This window comes from Saimiri boliviensis, chromosome 21 (genome assembly GCF_048565385.1).
Source record: "Saimiri boliviensis isolate mSaiBol1 chromosome 21, mSaiBol1.pri, whole genome shotgun sequence".
In the NCBI taxonomy this organism is placed as follows: Eukaryota; Metazoa; Chordata; class Mammalia; order Primates; family Cebidae; genus Saimiri; species Saimiri boliviensis.
In genome coordinates this window covers 15,699,853-15,721,955 of record NC_133469.1, presented here as the reverse complement: position 1 = coordinate 15,721,955, position 22,103 = coordinate 15,699,853, and positions in this window count along the sequence as shown.

Genomic DNA, 22,103 nt, shown 5'->3' with positions numbered 1-22,103 from the left:
CAGACATTTCCAGGAGATTCAATCCTTGTCTTCATCTTCAAACAATTAACTGGAGGCTCGATCAATGGGTGGAAGCTTCAAATAGCAAATTTGGGTGTCACAGATGGAGAAACAAGCAAAGCTGAACTCCAAGACCATGGGCTTAGGCAGAAAGCAATGACAGTCCCAGCCTTGGGGGCGTACAAGCCAAGGCCTGAACAACACCCAACAGAGATCTGAGAGACAGCTGAGTCTCGGAGGAGGTTCAAAGAGGATGACTTTTTTTCACTTTTTTTCATTATTATACTTTAAGTTCTGGGGTACATGTGCAGAACGTGCAGGCTTGTTACACAGACATACACCTGCCATGGTGGTTTGCTGCATCCATCATCCCGTCATCTAGATTAGGTATTTTTCCTCATGTTATCCTCCCCCAATCCCCCCCCCACAACCCCCTGACAGGCTCTGGTAGGTGATGTTCCCTCCCTGTGTCCATGTGTTCTCATTGTTCAACACCCACTTATGAGTGAGAAGTGAGAACATGCAGTGTTTGATTTTCTGTTCTTGTGTCAGTTTGTTGAGGGTGATGGTTTCCAGCTTCATCCATGTCCCTGCAAAGGACATGAACTCATCCTTTTTCATGGCTGCATAGTATTCCATGGTGTATATGTGCCACATTTTCTCTATCTGGTGTATCATTGATGAGCATTTGGGTTGGTTCCAAGTCTTTGCTATTGTAAACAGTGCTGCAATAAACATGTGTGCATGTGTCTTTATAATTGAATGTTGTATAATCCTTTGGGTATATACCCAGTAATGAGATTGCTGGGTCAAAGGGTATTTCTAGTTCTAGATCCTTGAGGAATCACCACACTGTCTTCCACAATGGTTGAACTAATTTACTCTCCCACCAACAGTGTAAAAGCATGCCTATTTCTCCACATCCTCAAAGAGGATGACTTTAGGTAGACTGAGCCTACATTGCAGTTCTCCCAACAGCTCCTGTTACGCCTGTTGGCCCCACGTATTTGTTATTACTGCTACTTACCTTCCTGAAAGTGTCTCAGAGTGGGAAATAAACGACATGGACCCCTAACTATGAGGCCCCTCTCAATTCTGGCACTGTGATTCTCCTAGCCTGTCACCTCTCTCCAGCCTCTTCAGCTGTCATCCTACAGAACTTGTTTAAATGTCCCTTCTGCCAGGGGCCCTGTCCTCAGCCCTCTGAACCTGCACGGAACACCTGCTGGATCCATCCTCCCAGCAGTCCTTCTGCTGTCACGACAGCCTGAATTTCCTTTGGGAAATCTACTCTTCATTCTCTGGCAGTGGGCACAGGACTCCACCTGGCCAATGAGAGCATGCTGACCATCCTCCTGACCATCCGTGTGGGGTTGACAATGCCACTTTGACAGGCTGCTGAGAACAAAGCTCACACAGGGGCACACTCAGCAGAGGCATCACGCTAAAGCCAATTTGAACAACAGGATGCAGCCATGCCTGAAGCCAACCCCAACCTCAGCTTGTCACCTACATGGGCCAGTGACACCCGCTTGATTAACCCAGTTGAATGAGGTTTCTGGCATTTGCAGAAGACAGACAATCTGGCCCCCACCCAGTCTAGCCCCCTTCTGTGTGTCCCCACAGCACCCTGAACTTTTCCTCTGAACACTTGTGTCATCCTTCATTCTAGGTCCAGGCTGCTCATCTGACTCCCCCACAAACGCAGGAGCCTCATGAGAGCAGGAACATCTGCCTAAACCCTCCCAGTCCAGATGGGACTTGGAGTTCAGCTCCGCCTGTTTCTCCATCTGTCGCGCCCAAAGAAGTCCATTTGTTTCCATCATGGGGGCCTCCACTCAAAAGTGACCTCCTTGGAGAAGCTGCCTCTGACCACCCTGTCTAAAATAGCTCCTCCAGTGATGCTCTTCATCCCAGGCCACCGGCTTCTCTTCAGAGCACCTTTCGCGTCACCTTGCAACATTTCACTCTAGATCACCTCTCTGTTAACCTACCATCTTTCTCCCCGTCAGAAAGTAACTGAAGTCACTGGCTTGCAGCAGGGACCTTGTTGTTTGAGTTTCCAGCGAATGCACAGTGCCTGGCATAGCCAGGGCTTCTGATAACCATGAGGAATGAATGAATGGGAGTGAATGAAGGAGTGACGTGCCAGTATGGGACTTCGTTGAAATCATGGGTAGAACGAGCATAAAAAGTGCCTTGGTAAAGGTGAGGGCTCAGTCACTGTTAGGCACTCTTTCGAATACTTCTTCTGCAGTCATTCTTCCTGAGTGTTAACCATACCCCAGCCCCGTGCCAGGCACGGGGAGTGACACAGCTAACACATCCAGTGTTAGAGCTAAGAGCTTTACACGTATCATTTCACTTAAGCTTCCTAACAAGCTCAGGAGGTTACATATTATGATTATTCCCAGTTTACAGATAAGGAAACTAATGCACAGAGAGGCAAATTAACTTGCCCTGAGTCACGCAGCAACATGCCAGAGCCAGGGCTGGAATAAAGGATACCTGGTACAGCATCTGTCACTTGATCACTAACTAAACAGATTTTCCATCATGGAAGTTTTAAAAAAAAAAAAAAGGCAGTCACTGTTCTCAGAGTAGACCAGATGTATGAAATAAGAGTGAGTGCCCTACACAGAATTCCGTAATAAATTAATGCATCATTCATGGAATTAGGGGGAGGGAGATAGAGCCACTCTGGCCACAGAATTCAAACCTACTTTGTCCTCTCTCTGTGGTCAGCATAAATTTGCCCTCATTCAAGTTAAGAGGTAATTTACACTGTAATTTCAGCTTCCTGCAACTTCAGAGGAATCGATGCAAGGCCAGCCTTACCTAAGCTCTTTTCCTCTGAGAAGAGGTGCGGGAAGCAGTGGGTGTGCAGGGAGGAGGCAGAAAGGAACTGTTGATTATATTCAAGATCATATTTGAAATAATTTATAAAGTGTTGCACGGTAAATGGGCCTTTAAATGGGGCCTGATCCTCCTTCAAACTGCCATTTCTCTCCTTTCCGTTCATGAGAAGTGTTCTTACCATACTCTCTCCTCCCCCGACATCTGAGCAGTGTACAGGCACATTTCAGAGGAGCCAAGAATTAAATCAAAATTACCTTTCTCTTGCCGTCTCTTGGAGAAGTGAAACGGTTCATTCTCATTGGCTCCGGGAGGCTCAGGGGGCCAGGGGAGGGATCATAATATTAATGTTCTGTGTTCATAGCCCACTGTTCAGCAAAGACGGCATGCAAGCATTATCTTGCAGCAGCTGTGTTATTAACTGGTAACTGAGCTTTCAGCCCTAAGTCACAGGCTGGAATGAGGCCCCCGAGGTGAGCGAGAACTGAAAACTGCTTCTAAAAATGGCTAGATCAGGCCAGGCACAGTGGCTTATGCCTGTAATTCCAGCACTTTGGGACACCGAGGTGGGAAGATTCCTTCAGGCCAGCAGTTTGAGACCAGCCTGGACAACAAAGCAAGATCCCATCTCAATTTTTAAAAAAGAGAAATTAGCCAGGCATGGTGGTGCCTGCCTGTAGTCCCAGCTACACGGGAGGATGGCTTGAGCTCAGGAGTGTCAGGCCGCAGTGAGCTACGATCTTGCCGCTGCACTCCAGCCTGGGCAACAGAGCGAGAGCTTGACTCTAAAAAGAAGAAGGAAAGAAAAGGGCAGTCTTCCTCTCCTGTCTGAAGTTTCTACTATAAGATGGAGCCCAACATGGGAAAAGCAGAGGTGCTCTATCAGTTACAAACGCTTTCTGCTGCCGGTAACAGAACATCTGACTAACACGAACGAGGAGCCCACAGGTCGATTCAGTAGCTCGGTGATGTCAGGGCAGCGTCCCTCCAATCCTCTTGGCCTTCCCCTCCTGGTTATTAGATGGCTGCTACAGCTGCAGACATCACACCCAGGTAGGATGAAAGGGAGAAAACAGCAAAGGCAAATCCACCTGTCCCTTTTACCAGCGAAGCAAAAGCTTTCTCAGCAGCCCTGCCCTCACCTCCCAGCAGACGTCCACTCACATCCCACGGGCCAAATTGGGGTCACATTAACATACCTAGCTGTACTCTACTTAGTTATCCAATGAGAAAAAGTGGGAAGAGGCTTCTGGATTAGCCAGCTCACAGTGCAGGGGAATACAAGGAACGCTGACCCACAGGCAGACAGATAGGCTCTTCTACCATCGAGGTCCACAATCCTGGTCTGAGTCTCAGTTTCCTCACCTGTAAAATGGGAAGCATTGAACCTGATGAACTACCTCTCTGACACTGAGTCAGTTTATGACTTCTGCAGACATACCCCACGCTGACATCACGGGGGCCTCCACTCAAGGGTGACCTCCTTGGAGAAGCTGCCTCTGAGCACCCTGTCTAAACTAGCTCCTCCCCTGCTCCTTGCTCTGGAATTGGCAGCTCAGTTCACTGGTGCCAAGTGGTAGGCTGGAGACTCTAGAGCCTCGTCTGAAAGGAAGGGAGTTAAAACCATAAGAGACGCTGGGGGAATCAAGATTCCTGGGTTGTCTTTCCTTGTCCTAAAATTCTAGGCATGTCCAGGATAGAGTCTTCCAGTCCAAAGTCATGTGACCTGGAATAATAGTAATAACCACAATGATGGAAACTCGGAATGAAACTTTCCTATGCACAAGACACTGTACAAGAGCTTCACTGGCATAATTTTTCTCAGATTCTAACAATCCCACCATGTAGGTGTTATTCATACACCCATTTGATAGATGGGTAAACTGAGGCTCCGCGTCTTGCCCTCACCTGACTTCACACAGCTAGGAACTGGAGGAGCGGGGTGCAGCTCAGGTTCTTGCCAACAGCTCAGGTTCTTAACGCTTTATCCTCTACCCATCCCAGAAATGCTACCGTTAGCCTGCTTATCCTTATTCCCATCACGACCCTAGATGGTTGCCTTAGTCCCTTCAGGATACTCTATAAAATACCTTAAGCTGGGTAATTTATAAACAACAGAAAAGTGTTGCTTACAGTTCTCCAGGTGGGAAGTCCAAGGTCAAGGGGGCCAGCATATTCCACGTCTGGCGAGGGCCCATTCTTAGAAGGCAACTCCTACATCCTGAAAGGGCAGAATGGCCAAAAGCGGCAAACAAGCTTTCCTGAGCCTCTTTTATAAGGACGACAATCCCATTCATAAGGACTCTACCCTCATGATCCATTCACCTCTGAAAGGCTCCACCTCTTAACACCACCATATTGGGGTTCGGGTTTCAACATACGAATTTTGGAGTGACACAAACATCAAGCCATTGCATTCCATCCCTGCCCCCCAGAATTATACACTTCCCACATGCTAAATATATTTCATCACGATAGCCCCAAAAGTCGTACTTCTTTCCAGCACCAACTTTACAGTTGAAGTCCAAAGTATCATCTAAATGTCATCTAAATCAGATCTGTGTGTGACTCAGGTATAATTCATCCTGAGGCCAATCTCTCCCCAACTATGAGCCCACTGAATCAAACAAGCTGTGTGCTTCCAAAACACAAGGGTGGAACAAGCATAGAATAGACATTCCCATTCCAAATAGGAGAAATAAGAAGGAAAAAAGGCATAAATTGTCCCGTGTAAGTCCAAACCCCAACAGGGCAAACAACATCAAGTCTTAGGGCTGGAGAAGAACCTTTGACTCTGTGTCTTTGGAACACACTGGGACAGGGGTTAGGCTCCCAAGATTCCAAGTTGTCCTGCCCCCCATGACTTTTCTGGGTACAACCCGTGCACCAGCTCTTACAGATTGGAATTGCATGCCTATGGCTCTTCCAGACTGGAATCCCCGGCTGGTGGCTCTACTGCTCTGAGCTCTCAGGGTCAGCCCCACCCCGATGGTTCTGCTGGGCTTTGCCCTAGTGGGGATTCTCACAGGCACTGTTCTGCAGCGGTTCTCTGCTTTGGCCCTGAGTCTCTCTAGGGCATCCCTTGAAATCTACAAGGAGGTAGCCAACCATGCTGCCCCTGCTTGTGCACTCTGGGTGGCAGCAGATATGGCCCTATGTGGACACTTAAAAGATCTTCCACCCAAAACACCGTGCCCTCATGTGACAATGCCCTAGGGCAGGAAGGACAAGTCTCTGCCCTCTGCCCCTTTATAGGGATGAGGAAACCCTGCCCCGTTGCCTCCAGCAGCCTCATCGGGCAGTTTGAGTCACATGCCTGTGCCTCAACCCATCATTGGCCAAGAGAATGGAATTCTGTGTTCGGTTTCTACCAATCTGCATTCCCTGTCCCTCCTCCAGTAAAAGAAAGAACCTAAAGCACCCGGGCACCCACCCCTTGTGCAAAGCCCGGATGCTCTAAGAAGAGAGGAGGTGGGAAGACACTGACCGTGGGGTAGCCACGCTCCCAGTCTGCCATGAACGCCTTAATTTTAAATGCAGTCTTTTCCTTAAGAGGATGTTTGTGTCTTTACAAACTCTCTTCCTTAAGAGCTTTATTTCTCCGTGCTTCTTTCTCTTCCCAGCAGAAACCAGTCACCAGTCCAGCCAGCCTCAGCTGCTTTCTTTCCTTCCCTCAACTCATTATCGCAGCCCTGCACAAGGGCCAAGGAGTCCACCTGAAAAAGACAGAATGCCGTCAGCGGCTGGAGGGCAGCGAGGCTGTGCATTTTAGAAGGTCAGCCGTGACTCGCAAGTTCCAAGAGCGTCTCCTGCCAACACTGCCTCTAGGAACACCTGGTGAGGAACGGCTGGTTCAGAGGAGAAGGTTCTGGAGGGTGTGGTGAATGAGAAGACACACATAATCTTCCCCCACATTCCTGGTAGCGTCTTATAATCTAAAAAGCAGTTTCCCTTAGATTTCATCTAATCCTTATAAGAGGCCCAAGAGGTGACCGTTCACCCCCACTTAACAAATGAGGAAATGAAGAATCAGAAAAATAAGAGTGGGTTGTCCAAGGCTAGAGCCAGAGATCTAGAAGGACTCTGCCACATCACCACCGCACACATGAATGCCTGCTTGAGTGCACGTGTGTGTGTACACCTGCATACATGAACAAATGCCTCCACCACACACACATTTTTCAACCTTTCACACTGCCCCCAAGGCAAATTCTACTTCTCAAACAAAGGATCCTTCTCTGAATTTCCTTCTCACTTCCCCCAGCTAAGATGGCTGAACTGGATTGGAGGTGATTCCCTGACAGGAATTCCAGAAACCGTTTTTAGTCCTGGGTCCTCACCAAAAAACCAGTCTTGGTTTCTTGCTGGGATCCTAAACCATAGGGCTCTCCTCGCCCCACAACTCTGCCCCTGCTGTGAGTTCAGCCCCCATCAAAACAGACACAGAGAACTGAGCCTCAGCAGGGAGAAGGTAAGCGCTTGAAACTCAGTGTGGTCCCCAGGCTGGCAGCATCAGCATCATCTGGGAGCTTGTTAGAAATGCAGAATCCAAGACCTTCTGAACCAGAATGTGCACTCTTATGAGATGCCCAGGGAATACCCAGGAAACAGCAGCCTCCAGGCTTATTTTAGGATGCAACCTCCAGTTGCCCAAACACCTTGCCTGAATCTTCCCTGCTGCTGCTGACTTGTGTAACTAGAGTATTGCCTACTTTCCAAGAAAAATTCTACCTGCATTCCACTTATGATAACTAGATACCTGCATTGTTTCTTGTGACTAAATGCTTTTGCAGGGGTTCGGAGGACTGCCTAGCAGGCTCTCTGTGACCAGGAGCCTCAGTCTAAAATCCCACAGTCTCATCAGAAGAGAAAGGAAGCTTCTGTGTGTAGACCATCAAGAGACACTGAAATTAAAAAGACCAGTTTGTATTTGCTTGAAGTTAACTGCAAACTTTCTACATCCTACTTATGAAATGGAAACAGTAAGCTTCTGTTGCAGGACTTTATGAGATCACAGAAGAAAAAGGTGTTGGCCCAAGGTAGGTGTTCAACATGTCTTAGTTCTTCTTCACTGACCTACCCATAGCTGGCTGTGGCAAACCTTCAGAAAAACCTCTACAATCCTGACATCACAAATCCACAAATCGGTGATTAATCCCCAAATCTGTTAGGATGCTCTGGGCTACAGGTAGCAGAAGACCCAAGTAAATGTGGCTTAGATGATGATATGGTCTGGTTCTGTGTCCCCACCCAAATCTCATCTCGAATTATGATTTCCATGTGCTGGGGGAGGGACCTCATGGAAGGTGACTGGCTCATGAGGGCGGTTCCCTCATGCTGTTCTCATGATAATGAGTGAGTTCTCACAAGAGCTGATGGTTTGGGGAGGGGGGCTTTTCCCCCCACTTCATTCTACACTTCTCTCATTCTTCTCCTTCCAACGGCCACTTGAAGGACATGTTTGCCTCCCCTTTCACCGTGATTGTAAGTTTCCTGAGGCCTCCCCAGCCATGCAGAACTGTGAATCAATTAAACCTCTTTTCTTTATAAATTACCTAGTCTCAAATATTTCTTCATAGCAGCATGAGAAAGAACTAATACAGATAAGAAATTTAACATCTCACAAAAACGGCTGTCTTAGGAAGTCCAGGGTTGGTTAACTCAGCGGTTCAACACCATCTTCAAGGATTCAGGTACATACTTTCTTTTGGCTCTGTGAGCTTCAGCATGACTCATGGGCATGAAAAGTCTGCAGCACTTCCAGGTATCATATATTGCATCTGGCAAAAACAAAGGCATTCCCTACAGCAGACTTCCTCTCAGTTTCTCAGGCCAAGATTGACTCCTACATCCATGCCTAAACCGTTCACCAGGCTCGCTAATAATGATCTCCTCCCTAAGGCTGAGAAGGGACTCAGCATCTGCTAAAGCGCATGGTTTCTCTGAGAAGGAAAATAGGAGCAGCTGTTGGCTCCCCAGCCAACAGTGTCTGCCTCAGGCCTGCTACCCAGGGTGTGCCCTTCTGACAATGCCTGCTGCACTAAAGTGGGGGTGGGGGACCACACTCCTGATAAACCCATTCTTTCTATAGCACTGGTTCTCAAGCTCGCCCGCACCTTGGAATTGCTTGGATAATTTTTTTTTTAATACTGACGCCCAGGTCTGTATCACAGACATTCTGATAATTGGTCCAAGGTAAGGCCTAAGCCTGGGGATTATTGAAATCTCTTCAGATGAGTTAATGTTTGAGAATCACTTGTTTAGATCAGTGGTTCTCAACATTTCCGGCACCTCAGAGTCATCCAGAGTTTCTGATTCAACAGGTCTGATGTAGAGCCTGAGGGTTACATTTCTAACAAGCTCCCAGGAGATCTGATAGTACTGACTTAGGGACCATGCTTTGAGAACTGCTGGTCTGGATTAGTGCTTTATAAACTTTAATGTACATATAAACCAATTTGGAGTATCCCATTAAAAAGATGCTGGTCCCATAGGTATGAATGCGGTCCAGGACTCTGCATTTCCAACAAGCTCCCAGGTGATGCTTGTAACCCAAACTGTGTAGCAGGGTCTACAACAGACAGGGGTCGGCAAACTAGATCCCACAGGCCAAACCCAGCCTATCACCTATTTTGTAAATAAAGTTTTATTAGAACACAACCTCAACCACATATGGTGGCTCAAGCCTGTAACCCTAGCACTCTGGGAGGCTGAGATGGGAGAATTCTTTGAGCCTAGAAGTTCCAGATCAGCCTCAGCAACATAATGAAACCCTGTCTCTACAAAAACTTAAAAAATTAGCCAGAGCTGGTGGCACTGACCTGTGGTCTCAGCTACTTGGAAGGTTGAGGTGGGAGGATTGCTTGAGCCTGGGAAGTCAATGCTGCAATGAGCCACTGTACTGCAGCCTCCAAAACAGAGCAAGACCCTTGTCTCAAAAAACAAACAAACGAACAAACACAACCTCACTCATTTATTTACACATTGTCTGTGGCTGTTTTAACAACAGCAACAGAGTTAAGTGTTCACAACAGGGATCTCAGGGCCTAAGCTGAAAATATCCACTATCAGGCCCTTCCCCAAGAAGATATTTGCTGACCTCTCTCTAGAATGATCAAGGTTCTCAAATGTGGCTGTTCATTGGAACCACCTATGGAGTTTTAACGTCTGGATCCCACTCCTAGAGATGTCTGGTATCTGATGTCCAATGTCTGATGTCTGGACCCTATTCCTAGAGACTCTGATGTAGCTGGTATGGGGTTCAGCCTGGGCACTGGGATTTTTATAAACTTCCCAAATGATCCTAATGTGCATTTGAGACTTGCTGGTCTAGTAGACATCGTCCTGGCCCCTGCAGCTGCCTGTCCTTACATCCAGTGCAGACTTCACCTTAGCAGAGGCTCTGCTTCCAGATGCCTGCCTTTATCAGCTGCTCCAGGGAAACAAGCTAGGTGCAGCTGGGACCTAAAACATGACCCTCTCCAAAGGGGCATTTTGGAGACATATCTTAGTCTACTTGGGCTGCTATAACAAACAGCCATAGACCAGGTGGTTTATAAACAACAGAAATGTATTTCTCACAGTTCTAGAGGCTGGGAAGTCCTAGATCAAAGTGTGGGTGGATTTGGTGTTTGGTGAGGACCCACTTCCCGGTTCCTACATGGCTGTCTTCTCACTGTTATCTTCACACGGCAGAAGAGACAAGAGAGCTCTCTGGCATCTCTTTGATAAAGACACTAATCCCAGTGGGCAGGGGTCATGCAGAGGGGTGAACAAAAACACTCCATTGATAGCAGGAAGTTCATGTGGATGGTAAAGTTTGGCATGCCCATTTGCAATAGTTCCGTGTGCAGTCTTGTCCCTTCCCAGCTAAACATCACTCTGTTAACAAGTCCATCTGGCTCCCAACCCCACTGAGAAAGTCTGAACCATTCTCTGGACTGAACCATAGCAGGAAGCCACACACCAGATATCATCTAGAAAGAAAAAGTGAATTGTCCTTTCTGGAAAGAAGGAAAGGGGAGAGAGCTTGTTAGCAGTAGCAAGTGGGTTTTCAGGCCAGAATAGTTTCCAAATGCAGTGAATAGATCCTTGGCAGCAAGTCCCAATTGAAGTGCCCAGGAGTCCCCCTGTTAAAACACTTGTATAGTCCTTTAGAAAACTCCAAATATTAGCTTTGGAAGAAGAAATTTTCTTAAACAATAATTAAATGGGTGCTGTTGAAAAGTCAGAGATGGTCCCCCCAGCCAGGCGCAGTGGCTCACACCTGTAATCCCAACACTTTGGGAGGCCAAGGCGGGCAGATTAAGAGGTCAAGAGATCAAGGCCATACTGGCCAACACGGTAAAATCCCGTCTCTACTAAAAATGCCCAAAAAATTAGCTGGGCATAGTGGCGCATACCTGTAGTCCCAGCTATTCAGGGAGCCGAGGCAGGAGAATCGCTTGAACCTGAGAAGCAGAGATTGCAGTGAGCCGAGACTGCACCACTGCACTCCAGCCTGTCAGCAGAGTGAGACTCCATCTCAAAAAAAAAAAAAAAAAGGTCCTTCCATTTCTCAATGGACTCTTAAGTTTGAGGGCTTCAGAAGGTAGTAGGTTTGTCTGAAATCACAGCTACCTCCTGGAGGCTGTTTCCACACCACCCAACCACGGGAGCTGCTACTTGCTCAGCCTTCTGCTCCTGCCATCACTTAAAACGTATCAGGTGTAGGAGCCCACCACCCTGGTCATCGACTGGCCCAGAGTTGGCCTTTGACTCACACCAAGCCAATCAGAACCCTTCCCTCAGATGCTGGGCAGAGAAAACAAATCTCAGCCCCTTTCTGGTGGTCAAATTAAGCAATGACAGTCTCTACTGTGGGGATGAAGCCAGCCTGAGAGAATGAAGCTGACAAACAAATACAGCAAACATAGGATGGGGAGAGAGTCCTTGCGGCGTCCAAAACCCCCGTTTCTATTGTTCCTGAAGCACAACTGAGCCCCTATTCTCCTTATGGTGATCTGAGCCAAAACATTCCTTTTTTTGCCCAAACTAGTTCAAAGTGAATTTCTGTCTCATGTGACTGGCTACTGTTAAAAAAAATGCTGAGCGGTGAAGTGTGTCTAAGAGGGGTGGCTGTGAACCAGAGACCCCTCCACTGGACCCTCCAAAGGTCACACTGTTGAGTGGGGCTTAGAGAACAGAGAATGAGAAGTACACATTTTCCTGCTTTGATGCTACGGGAAGGAGGAAAAGGCATGTATCAATGTATCAGTCATGTTTCTGCAGCAGTAACGCTGCACAATTAACTCCTAAACTCAGAGCCTTAAAACAGCATTTTTTTTTTTGCACACAAGGAGTTTCCTTATAAGAAGAGAGGCTGGCCGAGAGCAGTGGTTCATGCCTGTAATTCCAGCACTTTGGGAGGCTGAGGTCGGCAGATTATGAGATCAGGAGATCAAGACTATTCTGGCTAACACAGTGAAACCCCATCTCTACTAAAAATACAAAAAAGTAGCCAGGTGTGGTGGTACGTGCCTATAGCCCCAGCTACTTGGGATGCTTCCCTTCCTGCTTGAACCTGGGAGGCAGAGGTTGCAGTGAGCCAAGATTGCACCACTGCACCCCAGCCTGGATGACAGAGTGAGACTGTCTCAAAAAAAAAAAAAAAGTAAGAGAGGGTGGGCACCATGGTTCATTCCTGTAATCCCAGCACTTTGGGAGGCTGAAGCAGAGGATCACTTGTGGCAACAGTTCAAGACCAGCCTGGGCAACATAGTGAGACCCCATCTCTACAGAAAATTTAAAAATAAGCCAGGTGTGGCAGCATTCATCTGTAGTCTTAGCTACACAGGAGGCTGAGGTAGGATTGTTTGGACCCAGAAGGTTTGAAGCTGCAGTGAGCTGTGATTGCCCCACTGCACTCCAGCCTAGGCAACAGAGTGAGACCTTGTCTTTCAAAAAAGATAAAGAATTTGTTCTCACTTCAGACATTCTGTTAAAAAAAAAAAAGAAGAGGAAGAAGAAGAAGGGGCTGGGCACGGTGGCTCATGCCTGTAATTCCAGCGCTTTGGGAGGCCAAAGTGGGCAGATCAACTGAGGTCAGGAGTTCAAGGCCAGCCTGGCCAGCATGGTGAAACCCCGTTGCTACTAAAAATACAAAAATCAGCCGGGCATGGTAACAGGCGCCTGTAATCCCAGCTACTTGAGAGGCTAAGGCAGGAGAATCACTTGAACCCGGGAGGTGGAGGTTGCAGTGAGCCAAGGTGGTGCCACAGTATTCCAGCCTGGTGACAGAGCAAAAGTCCTTTTTTTTTTTTTTTTTTTAAGGTAAAAGAGAGGAAGAGGCGCAGAGATCTCAATTTCTGTTTGCACATGCACAGAGGAAAGACAGTGCAAGAACACAGCAAAAGGCAGCTGTCTACACGCCAGGAACACAGTCCTCACCAAAAACAGAAATGGCTTCAACCCTGACCATGGACTTCTAGCCCTGAGAACCATAGAAAATAAACGTCTGTGGTTTCAGCTCCCGCTCACTCTGAGCCTTTGTTCATCCTACCTCCTCTGCACTGCAGTCCCTTTCCTGACTCAGGTGCACCAACACGGTTCAAATCCCCAAATGAGCATCCCCTCCTCCACCAAAATGTAACCCAGAGACCCCAGATTTGGGGAGACTCACTGTGAAAAAGTGCCCACTTTTAACTGTTGCACCTTGAGTGTTTGTTGTGTCAAAAAAAATTCAAAAAGAAGCCTAACTCTGGCAAGACGAAAACCAGTTGGATCCGGAGATGCCTGAATCGGAGTGAACGTTGGAGAATTCTCCTCATCACCACACTAAAACCCCCACCCAGGGACGAGCTTCTTGGCCAACTTCTGTAGGGGTGATGTCTGTAGAAGCATGATCAGTTAGTGCACCTACACAGATAATGCCTCAGCTAATCAGCCTAATTAATGCCCTGTTTGCGCCTTTGTTTGGGGAGGCACTGCTTTGGGCACTGTACCCAACGTCCTCATTCCTGGTTGCAGGCAATGAAATCCCCGTGTGAAGTCTTCCCTGGTTGTGGTCATTGGACTGTCGCCCACCTGAAGTGTGGACAATGAAAACATTCCTGACTCTCCTTCCATTGAGCTGTGCATGGAGGTCAGTAGCAGTGGTGAAGAAGGGAATTAAATAGCAATCATAGTAAAAATAAAACCTTATAATTTGTAGTTACTATATAATACATTTTGCTGTGGTGTGTGCTGTAACCCCCAGCTCGGCTTAAAATGAACTCACTCCCTATAAAACCTACCTTATCTGTTCTCCTCACATTCTCGACAAAGTTCCCAGGCATCTCGAGACTCCTGTTTTTCTTGCTAACCCGCTGCCAGGTCACAGGGCAAGATAACACCCTAAAAATGTACAACGCATTTCTCAAAATGCTATTTTTCAAATGTAACGTACATCACAAGACATGCTGCAAATTAATTAACTGTTCTTTTTTCTGGCTTCTGTAAAGCTGCTACCTCATCCTAAAAGTGCCCGATTTTCTTTCTCTGGGGCTCAGACTTGGGATGCTTATCCTCTGAGCTGGTGTCCTCCTTAATAAAATCTTCCTGTTTCACCCATTGATACCTCTCTGGTCTCCTGGATATCAACTAACATTTACTGAGCACTTACTTTCTATAATCAGGCTCTCTGCTATGTACTTTTTTCTCTTTTTTCCTTTTTCTCTTTTTTTTTTTTTTTTTTTTTTTTTTTTTTTTTTTTTTTTTTTGAGACAAGGTATCACTCTGTCACCCAGGCTGGAGTATTGGAGTATAGTGGCACAGTCTCTGCTCACTGCAACCTCTGCCTCCCAGGTTCAAGCGATTCTCCTCCCTGTCTCCCGAGCAGCTGGACTACAGGCATGTGCCACCACGCCCAGATATTTTTGTATTTTTAGTAGGTCAGAGTTTCAACATGTTGGCCATGCTGGTCTCGAACTCCTGACCTGAAGTGATCTGCCCGCCTCAGCCTCCCAAAGTGCTGGGATTACAAGCGTGAGCCACCATGCCCGGCCTCTGCTATGCATTTTATCCTCACTATGTCACCTCATCCTCACATCCACCCTTAGGTAGACATTATTTCTAGCCCCATTTTATAGATGAGGAAACTGAGGTGAAGCATCTTCCCCAACCAAGTAAGTGGCAGGGCCCGGATTCCAACGCTGCTGGTCTGACTGCAGAGCCTGTTAAGCACAAAAATACAAAAATTAGTTGGGCATGGTGGCGGGCGCCACTAATCCCAGCTACCCAGGAGGCTGAGGCAGGAGAATCGCTTGAACCCAGGAGGCGGAGGTTGCGGTGAGCATGAGCTTTTGCAGCAAACTAACATTCACCACCTGACCTGCCCGCTGCTCTGTCCCCACCACCAGATTTTGAAGTCCACAGGGCAGGGACCTTATCTGATCCATCTCTGCATCTCTGCACCTTCAACTGGGCACACAATGCTTGGCATATCTGGGGCCTCACAAAGGCTTGAGGAATGAATGGATGGACGGATGGATGGATGGATGGATGGATGCCTCTCCTCACACTGGTAGCCACCTGTCACAGTGATCGGAAAATATCCAGTTTTTTGACTGTGGGTATTCACAAAGAACCTCAGTGTGGGATAATGGAAGTTACAGCATTTGCCATCTTTCCACACAGCCTCCAGTCTCCATGCATGCATGTCTGAGTGAACAGATAATTCATGCCGAGATTGACTTAGAAGGCATTTAACAGCTCGCACGTCTGCCGACCAAGCCTAGTACTTGCAGAAATCTATTCCATGCATTACCATTTTGATTTCCAGTGCGGAGACAGTGGTGGCTTGGTACGATACTTTTTTTTTCCCCTTCCCTCACCAGTTGAGTTACTGTCTGTGTTTGTGGAATAAATTGCTATAAATTGAGTTACCAGCACTCTAGAATGGGGAAATATATTCTCGATGCTATATGGGCAGCTGACAACATTATGGAAATACACAAAGTATGTGTCAAAGTTTATGTTAATGGTGATGAGTTGTAATGAATGTTGGAAGAATGCGGAGCAGAATGGGGGGTGTATATCGGTGGCCTCAGAAAGAGTGACACTCTGTATACCCTTCTCCTCCCACTGCAGCTGGCCTCAGCCTCTCAGACAGGAGTTTTAAAGGTGGAAAGCTAGGATCAGATAGACAGGAGGAGCTGGTCGCTGGAAAAACAAGTTTGGACAATAAAATAAACAGCCCCCAGAGCACAGTAAGCATGTAATTGGGGACACTGTAGGTGCTCTACTTGTATTTTTTTAATAATTTCTTTTTTGTGGCAGGGTCTATGGAGTCTTGCTCTGTCACCCAGGCTGGGATGCAATGGTGCAATCTTGGCTCACTGCAGCCTCCAAGTCTCAGGTTCAAGCAATTCTCCTGCCTTAGCCTCCCAAGTCGCTGGGATTACAGGCACGTGCCACCACGCCCAGGTAATTTTTGTATTTTTAGTAGAAACGGGGTTTTACCACGGTGGCCAGGCTGGTCTCGAACTCCTGAACTCAAGTGATTCGCCCACCTCAGCCTTTCAAAGTGCCGGGATCACAGATGTGAGCCACCACACCTGGCCTTTTTATGATTCTTACTGGGTCCTGTGTGTCTTTGCTTCTAAAGGCTGCACCTGCTGAGTCCCTCTGGAAGCCAGCCCAGGTTCCCTGGGGGCAGCCCTGAACCAACAACTGTGTAGTGTGGAAATATGAAAGGCGGGCAACCTCACTGAGTTGGAAAGAACTCTGAGGTCAAATAGACACTGCAGAGCTGCCCACAGAATCGGACTGATGCTGGGACTTCACCTGAACTCACCACCTTGCTTGGCTTTTCCTCTTTCCCTTTCCGTCTGTCCCAATTTGCTCACAGTTTTCTCCTGGGAGCACCTCCTGAATACACCATTTGTACATGAATGTTCATCTCAGGGGCAGCCCCTGGGTTTGCAGCCAGGGGACCTCAACCAACTGAGAGGGTCTCTGTGTCTGTGTGAGTGAGTTCTGGAAAATCCAGCAGCTGGAGTGGGGTGGCAGTGCCCGGGGGCACAGGATGGGAGTTGAGGGCAGTAAGAGAATCTCCAGAAAACCCAAGTGCCTGGCAGACAGTCAGCTCCCATCTCATATCAAGCCTAAGATCACAAAGCCAGATGATGACATTAACAGGTACATACGAACCATGCTGACCCATTTTCCTTCTTTCCGCACTTCTCTACTCAATACTCTACTGTCCCCAAAGGCATCAGAAATAGCAGATCTTAGTGAAAAAGAGAAAAAGGCTATCCCTCTTCCCAAAGCCAGTGTCCTATCTGCAGCTAGTCCCAGGTGGATAGGGAGGGAGCAGTGTTACCTTGGGAAGAGATCCAGGTTCTGTTTTGCACCTCCCAGTGACCACAGGGCTTTCTGTTGCCTCAAAAGACAGACAGAGTCGTGGAGACCATCAGAGTTTTTATCCAGGGGCAGGGGAAGGGCAGCCTTCTCCCGCCACCATTAGAGGGACAGGTGAAACAATAACAAAGCAGCTTTCATGAGCATCCCTTATAAGCACGGAATGTTCCACATGCAAGTTCCACACCTAGTAAGTCCTTGCCATTGGTATTATGGTTACTGTTTGTCTTGTCACTGATTTGCTAGGTATAACGGTTTCCTGTTGCCTCTCGATGGGCATGCTGTCAACAACAATGTGCCAGTGAGAATGGAGGCGGAAAGATCAGTTAGGAGGCAGCTGTGGTAGGAGATGATGTAACGATTCCCAGGAACTGGCTACTCAAAGCCATCTGCACACCCCTTGCCCAAGCTCCTCCCTCTGTGATAGAGGCTGGGGAGTTATTCACCTGCCCAGACTCCCTTGCAGCTAGGGAGTCATGTGACATGGCTTCTGGCCAATGCAGATGGCAGATCCTGGGAAGGGGTTTCCTTCCCCAGAAAAAAAGACAAAGGCTCTCAATTAGGAGTCATGGCCTGGAATGAGAAAGTGATGCTTGGAGAAGCAACAACTACCCTGTGACCATGAGAACCAATGCCAACACTGAGGATAGTGGAGTAGAAACAGGAGGAGGGGCCAGGGTCCCTGATAACATTTTTGGGCATTTGTTCCAGTTCTGGACTGCCTACCCCAGGCTTCCTTTTCCACATAATCAATACGTTCTTTCCCCTTGTAAGCACTGGAGCAGAGTTTTCTGTTACTCAGTCCTGATCAATCTGAGGGAAGATGGCCTGGCCTAGAGAAGTTGTGGAGGACAGAAGAGAGGAAGTACTTAGTACTCAGTACTTAGGAGGTGGTAGAATCGACAAGACTTCATGCCTAACTAGACATGAGGGGAGGAGGGAGGCAGGGAGGAAAGAATGTTTTTCCCCAACGTAAGGAATACAAGAGGAGAGGCAGATTTTAGCAGTGAAATCAGAGGTGTGTCACCACCATTTCAATAAGCTGCTTCAGACTGTATTGTTACCCTAAATTCCTACATCGAAGCCTTAGCTTTCAATGAGATGGTAGTTGCGGCTGGGATCTTTGGGACATAATTAGGCTTAATGAGATCATGAGAGTGGGGTCCTCATGATGGGATTAGTGCCCTTATAAGAAGAGAAAGAGACATCAGAGCTCTCCCTCTGCCTATGAGGACCCAGTGAAATGGCAGCTGTCTACAAGCCAAGAAAAGGGTCCTCACCAGATTCAACCATGTTGCACCCTGATCTTGGACTTCTCCGCCTCCAGGACTGTGAGAAATCAATGTCTGGTATTTAAGTCACCCCATCTATGGTATTTCATTATGGCAGCCTGAGCAAACTAATATGTAAATGCTGTGTATTGTGCAAAAAAAAAAAAAAAAAAACACAGATTTTCCCTATTGTCCCAAAATTGTGCATAAACCCCCAAAACAGGGACAACGGGCATGAAATCCTCTCACATTCTAAAATGAGCAGTGACATAGCCACACAAGATGAGCCAAGAAAGGACAGAAGCACCTCTGCTCCACGGACATCACCCCTTCCCAAGCCCTTCCAACCTTTATCAGCAAAAGACCTGGAGGAATTCCAGAGGACTCACTAGCCAAGGGAGTATTTGAACTATGACGAGAGTGCTGTGTCTTTTTCTTACCTCCTGTACAGCCCTGGCCTCCACCAGAGCCAACTTCAAGGAAGCCATTTGCAAAGATTAGGGCTACGATATAGTTTGGGTTCCGCAGAAGAAGACTTCGAGGCAAGAATCCAATGACTAACTTGAGAGATTATCCAGGTAAACTCCTGGAGGGGAATGAGAAAGAGAGTTAGAGAAAGGAAGGCAGTGAAAAGGGCGTGGTTATTGAGAACTGACCACTGTGGATGACAGAGAAGTCATCCTGCTGTGAAACTCTGGGAGCCAGCGAGGAAGACCACTCTCAGAGTCATCCCACCAGGGACAAGGGACCTGGGTATGTATTAATATACACCAACACTCCCCAGTCATCATGGAGGGCTGCTGCCGCGGAGTTCATTTCCTGGTACTTTGGCCCACTACTCTGGCCGGGGTCCTGGCCACTGTAGAAAGCCCTCAGGCCAAGAGATACAGGGGCTGCCCTGGAGCTTAGCCAGTGAGCGAGCACTTTAGCAGAGCCAAGGAACGTGGGTAGGAGACATCAGCCATGCCCCAGCATCTGCTACGGACTGCCTCAAAGAAGGACTCTAGAACGGTGTTTCTGCAGCAGACCCTCTGATCTGCTCTTTAAGTGTAACAGAAAAGGGGAGCAAAGAACAGGGGAGCCAAGAGGCGCAGGGTAGGAGGTGGAGGTGCAGCAGCAGGCACTCCCACTACAGGGTGGCAAAGATGCATCCGTCTCCCACAGGCAGAGGGAACACCGCAGAAAGACCAAGGCTTGAGCGGTGTCTGTGTCCAAAGATCCTAATCATCACCCAACTCAGCCTGAGGGACAAGAAGCTGCGGGCTACCCATGGCAATGATGAGGACTAAGGGGTGGTCCAGGGCTCCGACAAGAGCTCTTCATGGGGATCTCTGAGGAACCCACACAGGTGCCCCAAGAAAGAGCTAGCACCTTGCCTTTTGCTCCCAAGCACCCCCCTCCCTCTCCCGGTGCAGGTCCTTGGGACTGGGTCGAGCCTGAGCTGGAGGTTGGGAGAGAGGAGCATTAAATGGAATATAGGATTGAAGTAGTTAGCTGCAAATGACCAAAAATCTCCAGAATCTGCCTACCATATTGTTAGAAAGACAAAATAGAGCAGAATATGCCCCCACCTGGTTCAGACAGTTCAATACATCCTTGATGGTCACCAGCTATTGAGCAGCAGACACACAGCGAGGTGTTCCTCAGAGCTGAGCTCACCTAATCCTCTCAGCAACCTTAGGGGAAGGGATTATTCTCCCTCCTGTACAGCTGAGAAGTATGAGGCTTAGAGACACTATACGGTTTACCCAGGATCATACAGCCAATGCATAGCAGAGTCTAAATTCAAACTCGGGCCATTGTAATTTTGGTGCCTTGCTCGTCAACTGGTAGGTGCATTACGGTATATCCATCCGGTAGAATACTACTCAGTAATAAGAAGCAATGGGCCAGGCGCGGTGGCTTAAGCCTGTAATCCCAGCACTTTGGGAGGCCGAGGCGGGTGGATCACGAGGTCAAGAGATCAAGACCATCCTGGTCAACATGGTGAAACCCCGTCTCTACTAAAGGTGCAAAAAATTAGCTGGGCATGGTGGCGCGTGCCTGTAATCCCAGCTACTCAGGAGGCTGAGGCAGGAGAATTGCCTGAACCCAGGAGGCGGAGGTTGCGGTGAGCCGAGATCGCACCATTGCACTCCAGCCTGGGTAACAAGAGTGAAACTCCGTCTCAAAAAAAAAAAAAAAAAAAAGAAGCAATGAAGGACAGATGCAGGACAGAACCTGGATGCCTGGATGGATCACAAAAACATTATGCTGAATGAAAGGAGGCAGACACAAAAGACTACGTTCTGCAGGATTCCATTTATATGAAATTCTAGAAACGGCAAAACACACTTTCAGGGACCAGATCAGAAGTTGCCAGAGGCCAGAGATTAGAGAAGCAATGGGGCATGTGGAAGCTCTTTGGGGTGACAGAAATGTTCTATACCATGGCCAGGTGTTCCACCTCATTCATGTAATCCCAGCACTTTGGGAGGCCAAGACTTCAAGACCAGTCAGGGCAACATAGTGAGATCCTGTGTCTACAAAAAATAATTTTTAAAAAGATAGCCGAGCATGGTGGCGTGCACCTGTAGTCCCATCCACTCCAGAGGCTAAGGCTGGAGGGTGATTTGAGCCCAGAAGTTCAAGGTTACACTGAGTTAGGATCTTGCCACTGCCTTCTAGCCTTAACAACAGAGCAAGACCCCCACTGAAAAAGAAATGTTCTATGCCATGATCATGGTGGTGGTTATACTACAGTATGCATTTGTCAAAACTTAAAATGATTGATTTTATATAAATTTTGCCTACATAGAGCTGACGAAACTGTTGCATACCTTGTGTTGGAGGTCCCAGGGGAGTACGATGGTAGAGATGGGGCTGGAGCTCAGAGAAGGCATGTGGGCTGCAGAGACGAGCATCTCAGGGATGTCTATGAGAGGCACCTGGGAAGTGAATGAGGTTACTAGGGAGAGTTCAAAGGGCAAGGAGGGCAGAGGAGGGAGGGTGCAACCTTGCAGAACCCCAAAACTTATGGGGCAAGCTCAGGAAGAAGACGGAAAAAAAAAAAAAAAAAAAAAACATCAGAGCAGTGGAAGGAAAATCAGAAGTAGTGTCCAAGAAGTGACCTTAGGGCTCTTATCTAAGTCCTTGACTTTTTCCAGGCTGATGTGGCCTGAAAAGCCTGGTTGCAGACTGGGAGGAGGGGTGGAGCTAATGGAGACGGCAGAGGTGGATCAGGGAGGGAGGGAGCAGATCCCTTCCCAGTGCTGCGGAAGGAGACACTGAGCTCGCTCCCTCTCCGCCGCCCATTCAACAGTGCTATCCTCGGTTCCTCAAATACAGAAACCCAGAAAACCACTTCCCATGGAGAGCTCAAGACCTCCCACTGAAGGCGTTAGCAGAGCCAAGGAGGCTCTGCTGTGGGAAGGCATGGGCTGGAGAGGACAGAGCTAGAGAAAGAAAACAAAATAAAATGACAGTTGGTAGAGGCGAGAAAAGGAGAGAGCACAGGGAGGAAATCCTAAACATCTGACTGGAAAGAGACTTAGAGATGAACTCTAATCCAATGCCCACTCCCACCTTTAGAGTTGGGAAACTGAGGCCCAAAGAGAA